The sequence below is a fragment of the Lygodium microphyllum genome, chromosome 21, assembly GCF_053477565.2.
Source record: "Lygodium microphyllum isolate KBCC chromosome 21, Lygodium_microphyllum_v1.1.10, whole genome shotgun sequence".
In the NCBI taxonomy this organism is placed as follows: Eukaryota; Viridiplantae; Streptophyta; class Polypodiopsida; order Schizaeales; family Lygodiaceae; genus Lygodium; species Lygodium microphyllum.
In genome coordinates, this window is record NC_141155.1 from 3668133 (window position 1) to 3675458 (window position 7326).

Consider the following 7326-nt stretch of genomic DNA (forward strand, 5'->3'; position numbering starts at 1 on the left):
CTCTACAGGTATATTTTTCTCTTCCATAGATGTTCTATGGTAAAGTTTTATCTCGTTTGGAGAAAACCTGTGCAAGTTATGTGCATTCTCTGACATGTAATTTCTTTTGTTTTGATGCTCTAGGAGTCTCTTACAGTCAATAATAGTGACATTTTGAATACTCAACTTCTTCTTCAACATCTTAGGGTTTCTCTGTAAACAAAGTTACAGGTATATTGTCTTGTTTTTTTGTTGTTCCACTGTTAAATTTTATCTCGTTTAGACAAAATGTATACAAGTTACATGCATACTGAGATTTCCTTTGTTTTTTTACTCCAAGAATCTCCGAGGGTGAAGAACAATGATTTATTAAGAACTCAACTTCTACAACATCTTTGGGATTTTGAACACTCAACTTCTTCTTCAACATCTTAGGGTTTCTCTGTAAACAAAGTTACAGGTATATTGTCTTGTTTTTTTGTTGCTCCACTGTTAAATTTTATCTCGTTTAGACAAAATGTATACAAGTTACATGCATACTGAGCTTTCCTTTGTTTTTTTACTCCAAGAATCTCCGAGGGTGAAGAACAATGATTTATTAAGAACTCAACTTCTACAACATCTTTGGGATTTTGAACACTCAACTTCTTCTTCAACATCTTAGGGTTTCTCTGTAAACAAAGTTACAGGTATATTGTCTTGTTTTTTTGTTGCTCCACTGTTAAATTTTATCTCGTTTAGACAAAATGTATACAAGTTACATGCATACTGAGCTTTCCTTTGTTTTTTTACTCCAAGAATCTCCGAGGGTGAAGAACAATGATTTATTAAGAACTCAACTTCTACAATATCTTTGGGATTTTTTGCAGAGAAAGCCACAGGTATATTGCCATTTTTTACTACTGTTCCATGGTTAAATTTCAACGCATTTGGACAAAGCCTATATAAGTTATATGTATGTGTTGACCCAATATTTCTTTTGTTTTTGTACTACAGGAATCTGTCAGTGAAGGAACAATGGTCTTGCTATAAGTCAACTTCTTGTTCAACATATCTAGGGATCTTTGTGAAAGAAATTACAGGTACAATGTTTCTTTTTTAAATTGATCCATTTAAATTTAATTTCATTTGGAGATAACATTTGCAAATTATACACATGTTAATAGGTAACTTTTGTATTTGGTTGTTACAGATGTCTTCACGGAGGAAAAATATCAGTAGCATACTTGCAGTGGAGGTCTTCAATAGGAAAGATAATGGCGGTAATTGGATTTGTGATAAGTATTATAAGTTGGATTGGATTTTGATGCACCCAAGTACTCGAGGGAGTTTCAAGGTCAAGCGCAAGGATGTTGCAAACCCTAGCAAACATTGGAAAGGTAGAATTCTAGAGTTCAGAAAAGTGTTTAATGGCACAAGTGCAGTAACAGAAGTGTTGATTCAACATGTTTATACGCATAAACAAATCTCTGTACACGACGAGAACAACATTGCAAATTATAAACAAAACAGTAAGTTGTTAAATTTTATCATTGATTATTCTTTTGTATCAGAGTTGTTTTTAAAAGTCTTTGCAGTATTCTAATTCAGTCTTGTTTGATTGACAGCTCTATATCCATCGACTTTGCATGAATAGCAAAATGTGGAATGTTTAAGCGGCAAGATACATGTTTGGCATGAAGAGATAGGTTCTTTGATCTATGATAATACCTCTACAAGTCAACTTGCCACTCAAAATATCTTTTTTTATAATTCATTGTATGTGGTAGAAAGCCAGAGATTGCAGCATGTCCCGTTGCCGCCATTGTCTAGTGGTGAATGGTTCATTGGTAGCTTGGAGTTGTCAGGAGCTTGCAAGTCGAAGATAAAATCTGACATCAATAGTGCTATGAAACCCACCACAGGCTCCAAAGATGTGCATCTTAATTGGTTTATTCCATTCTCATTGTTTGCACATTTGTTTGGTTCATGTGATGTTTTGAAGAAAACAAAGATTACTTATCAATGCAAGTGTCCATCTGAGGAATGGATGAGTCAGCTATTGGGTGAGTCTTGGGAAGTCAAAAGAACACATTTTGATGAGACGATTGAGTGCAGGGTCAACCAATCTGATATTACATTCAGGTAAAACTTTTTTACTACTTTGCATACCTTGATTTAATTGACATAGGTCTCGCTTAGATGAATTGTTATGTTAGTCGCATTGATCACTTACCATTATTTTTGTTTTTATTACAGGTATTTCATTGCTAGACAAACTCTGTGCGTTCCCTTTCGATATAGAAGATGGCGACTTTTGCGAGGGGAGTGGATCATCTTGGATCAAGATATCCGAGATGACACACATACAGCGCTCGTAGATGTGGTAATCTTGTGGAGTGGTCATAATCCTTTCGTAGTCAGTGCAGAGAGTCATTGGCCCATTTATTTTCTGAGACAAGAAATCCAATTAATGTCTAGTGAGCCCCTCTACAACTTCTATTTCAAGTTAGATAATAGAAAAGTCAGGACTCGTAGTGAGCAATCCATGACATGTAAACAATGTGCTTCTCCACATATCCTTGAGATAGTGGAATCCTTGTAAAAAAACTTTATAAAGAGCGAATACATACCTTTTTTGAACTTCTGAGTACTTTAAATTTTAGTTTACTGTGATCCAAGCGTGCGATAATACATACTGTAATTACTCAATCGTGCAGTTAAAAATCATAATTAAATTGCAGGTTAGAGGTCTATAATCTAGAGAATATTGTCTTTGCACAATGATATATTGTAGCGCATCTCTGCTGCTCGTTTATTACATTTTAATATTAAATTGGATCCAAAGGGAATTTCAAGGCCTTTTAGATTTATTTTCTTTAAAAAATTATATATTTTCTCTCGTTAGACTTGAATATACTCAGCGACCCAAACATATTTGAGGATATAATAATGTAGAACGAAGCGTTTGTCTGTATGAGTAATTTTAACAGTGACTTTAAAGTACTGAAATAAAGAAACTAAGGTAAGAGTTTTAATTTGAAACTTTAGAATTAATAACTTTATAAAGAACCTTTATTTAAAACCCTAGACACATAAAAGCTATAACTCCAAACTCATTTTCGCTTTCATTCTCCACTTCCCTACACTTGTGCTCTCATTCCTTCTCTCTTTGTGTGCCATGGCCACCACTCCCGCCTTCGCCGCATGGATCAGTTCCACATGCTACGCACACATAGGGGACCAAATATACCCTAGGTTTTGCGTGACCTTGAGTCTAGAGAGCTCGCTTTCCGCTGTAGACCCTGACTCTAGTATACTAGCATCGTTTTGTGATGCAGTGAACCCTCTCACTTGCTCTATTCCCGACTCCACTCTCAGGTGGGTTCCCATGGATTTTTTGTATAGTTTGTGTGCCGGATCCAGCCATGCAAAGGTGATAAGTCGAGCCCTGGTGCATGTGGGGCAACATCTCCGCGCTAGAGCAGTGCCCACCTCGTCATAGGACCACGTCACAATGGATCTCATTGAGAGGGATGCCGCCTTTGCCATATATGTTATGTGCACTGAGGTGCAAGAGGACAGTGACGAGGACATCGACGCACCCTCTCGGCCACTATTAGAGTACTTTGAGAGGGAGCCTGAGGAGATCACTCTCGATCTGAGTGTTGAGGCAGCACAGAGCTTGGCCATTGTGCACCCACCTCCCTGCCCTGATGAGATGCCCACGAGCGAAGAGCCACCCCTCTCTTCTCTCCATGCTATCACCATCGAGGGGGTGGAATATCTACTCATGCAGGATGTGCTAGAGTTGTTGGAGCTTAGGGAAGAAGAACTATACTGTATCATGGTGCGTGATGCACCTAGTGATTTCATAGATTTTGATTTACAGGATGCCCCACCACATGTTGATGAGGTGGCTCGTTATGATGGCACGAGCATCGATGACATCTCTGCCATTGTGAGCATCCAGGAGCAGATTGAGGATGCGGCGCCACAGTATCAGATCTCTGATGAGGAGTTCGAGCGGTTGCAGGAAAGCCTTTTTGGTCCTCGACCCGACTATGCAGTGTCTACCCAGGAGAGAGACGAGGGCAGCCCAGTGGCAGGAGCAGACCTGGATGCTCCATTACAGCGGCAGATAGATGATGCAGAGAAGGTAATGTTCTCGGTTTCATATGAAACTTAACCAGTAGGGCCTCTAGGGCATCGGGAGCACACACATGTGTTTTTGTCGGGATCGGGCCCCTAGAAGTGCCCTGGCCGGAGGCTCGCGTCTGGGGGCCTGAATCTGCACCCCTAGAAGTGCCCTGGCCGGAGGCTCGCGTCTGGGGGCCTGAATCTGCAGATTCAGGCCCCCAGACGCGAGCCTCCGGCCAGGGCACTTCTAGGGGCCCGATCCCGACAAAAACACATGTGTGTGCTCCCGATGCCCTAGAGGCCCTACTGGTTAAGTTTCATATGAATATGATTTATATATCTTCAGCACACTCCATGCATAGTGAGTCTGATACTGAACTTGTGTGTTGCAGGAGATTGTCTATATAGATGAGTTTTCATCTAGGCAGGGTGGCCGATCTGGTAGCCAAGGAAGGGTGCAAGACTCGGCATTGAAGGAGTATGTTGGGCAGCTTGTCAACGACATTATTGTATTTCATAAGACATGCTCCCCTGCTTTTGCAGAGAACTTCTTGAAGTTGAGGGCACTAACAAAGGCTGGGCCCTTCAAGACCATCCCGACCAACTCCAGCTTGGAGAAAGTAGTGTTGCTTCGACGTTCGAAGCTTCTCTACTTATTCACGAGTACTAGGTCTGGCCCACTTTTCTCCATGGTGGCCCGTGGCATGGTTGCCGGTGTTGAAGACCCCACTGTCATTAGACAGGAACTATTGGGGCAAAATGTATTGTTGCCTATGATCAAGAATAGCTCTGACCATGGGGAGCCTAGCTCCAAGAAGCCTAGGAGAGAATAGATGTACTTATTGCCTACTGATATCGCATCACTGATGTACTGCACTTTGTAATCTTCTCTTCAAGTAATGAAAACTGATGTTTGTTGGATTCGCGTGCAATGTAGTTTGTGATACGTGTCATTTACTGTTTTTTTTACTTGAATGTTACATTTATTTATCGAATTTATACGTAACACGATTCGTACCCTAAATTTAATACACAGTGCTTTATCGAATTCGTGCGCAACATGTATTTGTTCGAACGCATGTAACGATAACTCAACGACGTAAATAAAATAAATATCAAGTGACTAAACAAAAATAAGACGCGCCAAAAAATTTGTATTTGTATTAATAATAATTTTACATGGAGTCCATTACGACCAAGGCTTTACAAAATGTCTTCAGAAGCTACATTCCATGTGCTTTTGAGTTTGTACACCTCTATCCTTGCTGACCTCCGCGAGGACTATCTTTCCATCGCCGAAAGAACCTGACTATCCGCAGATCCCTCTCGGTGACAGTGACCCTCCTTGCATGCACTGCTGCATAGACTGAGTCTCCAAATAAGTCGACGAGGTAGGCTTCAGCAGCTTCTTGTAGTGTGAGGAGGGCCTGGGCAGTCCAGCGATCCGGTTGTTTCGCGCGTGATGTGGTTGGAAACTGGTTCCTGTTGTTCATGATCAATATGCCCTCCATGATCTCCCGCACCAACTTTTGGAATGGAGCCTTCGGTATCAGGAGGTGAGTGGTCTTCTGGTAGTGGCGGATCTCGCGAAGAGCCACTGTGCCTGGCTTCCATCGACGCTTGCGATGCTGGCGTGGTGGTGGTGGTGGTGGAGCTGGAGGACGTGGCTGCCGTATGGAATTTCCAGGGAGGTATCTCCGGGCCGCTTGCTTGGTGCGTACCATGTCTTCTAGGAGAGAGAACTCAGAACTCAAAAGTGAAATGTGTAAAATGAGGTGAAACTTTAAACTTATAGCCAAACTTTTCAAAAACCCTAAAATTTCAATTAATGAATCCACGCTTAGGAAAAATATCACCACTGCTTCGATTCACATGAAATTTTACCTGTAGGCTCCTCAAGGACACATCAACCATCCAAAATTTTTTTGGCCCCAACAGAAGCCTCTGGGTCACCTGTCCGGAGGCTCGCGTCTGGGGCCCTGAATCCCCAGATTCAGGGCCCCAGACGCGAGCCTCCGGACAGGTGACCCAGAGGCTTCTGATGGGGCCAAATTTTTAATATAAATGAGTTTTTCTAATGCCCAGCATGAGGGTGAAGTTTCACCAGATTCCGATTTATAAATTTGACGGTTCAATCTTTTTTTGAAAATGCGTTAACTGCATTATACTGCACTGATAATGTATTGTCAACCTCGCAACTGTAGATTAAATGTATTGATAATGAGTGTGTGCAACTGCAGATTAAATGTATTGTCAACCTCGTAATGCGAAACATTGGAAACTTAAAAATTGACAAAAAATAAATCATGGGTAAAATGGAATATCGCATCAGATATACTGTTGCCAAACCACTAAATATAGTAAGGATATAGTGCATCGGCCCATGTACAACTGATCACCGACGTGTACGTGGTTGCACATTGAATTTATCCTCAACAAAACTACTTACAAAATTGGAAACTTGAAAATTCACACAATGCGAAACATGGTCAAAATAGAATATCACATATTGGATTTAGCATTGCGAAACTATGAAATACACGGTAGATAGTGCATCGCACCAAGTACGACTAGAGCTAGGGAAAATTTAGCTCCATTTTGCAGGCCACTATTATCAAATACTTGAAGGTCTATTGGAAAGATAACCCAAAACTAAGATCCTTACAATCTACAACCAAACCTGAGCTAAAAACATAGATCCAATTACAAGGTAGCTTCTCAAAGCATATTGTTGACATTAAGATTAAATGCATCCTTGTTATTGCGGATCCTGCGAACAAGAACTAGATCTATGGGCTTAATAGTGATACGTCGGGCATGAATGGCTAAAAGTTGACCATCACTCATTAGATCAATCAAGTAGCTTTCAACTGCTTCTTGGAGAGCAAGCAAGGCTTGGCTTGACCATCGCCCCACATTCCTTGCCTGGTTCCTCGAAAAGAACTTGTGATGATGCCCTGACTGTAGATCTTGCAGTATTTCTCGCACCAACCTGGAGAATGGTGCCTTAGGAATAATCAAGTCGGCACTCTTCTGGAATTTCCTTATCTCGCGTAGCGCAGCTGTGCCTGGTCTCCATCTTCGCTTTTTATGTGTTGGAGGGCGTGTATTACGAGTTGGAGCAGTAGTGGGAGGTGGAGCAGCTGGAGCATGTGGACCACCATTTCTGGACAATGGCGAACCATCATTATCGACCATACTAGGGCCACCATTGTTGGCCACAGTAGC

The 7326-nt window shown here is 41.4% G+C and overlaps 1 long non-coding RNA gene across 1 annotated transcript; it reads left to right on the plus strand.

Annotated features, from left to right (window-relative positions):
* Positions 1-546: 546 nt before the first annotated feature.
* Positions 547-1381, plus strand: LOC148017705 (uncharacterized). The gene is made up of 4 exons (XR_015687625.1): positions 547-668; positions 778-860; positions 976-1061; positions 1172-1381. It is a non-coding gene; the product is annotated as an uncharacterized LOC148017705 (long non-coding RNA).
* Positions 1382-7326: the final 5945 nt, after the last annotated feature.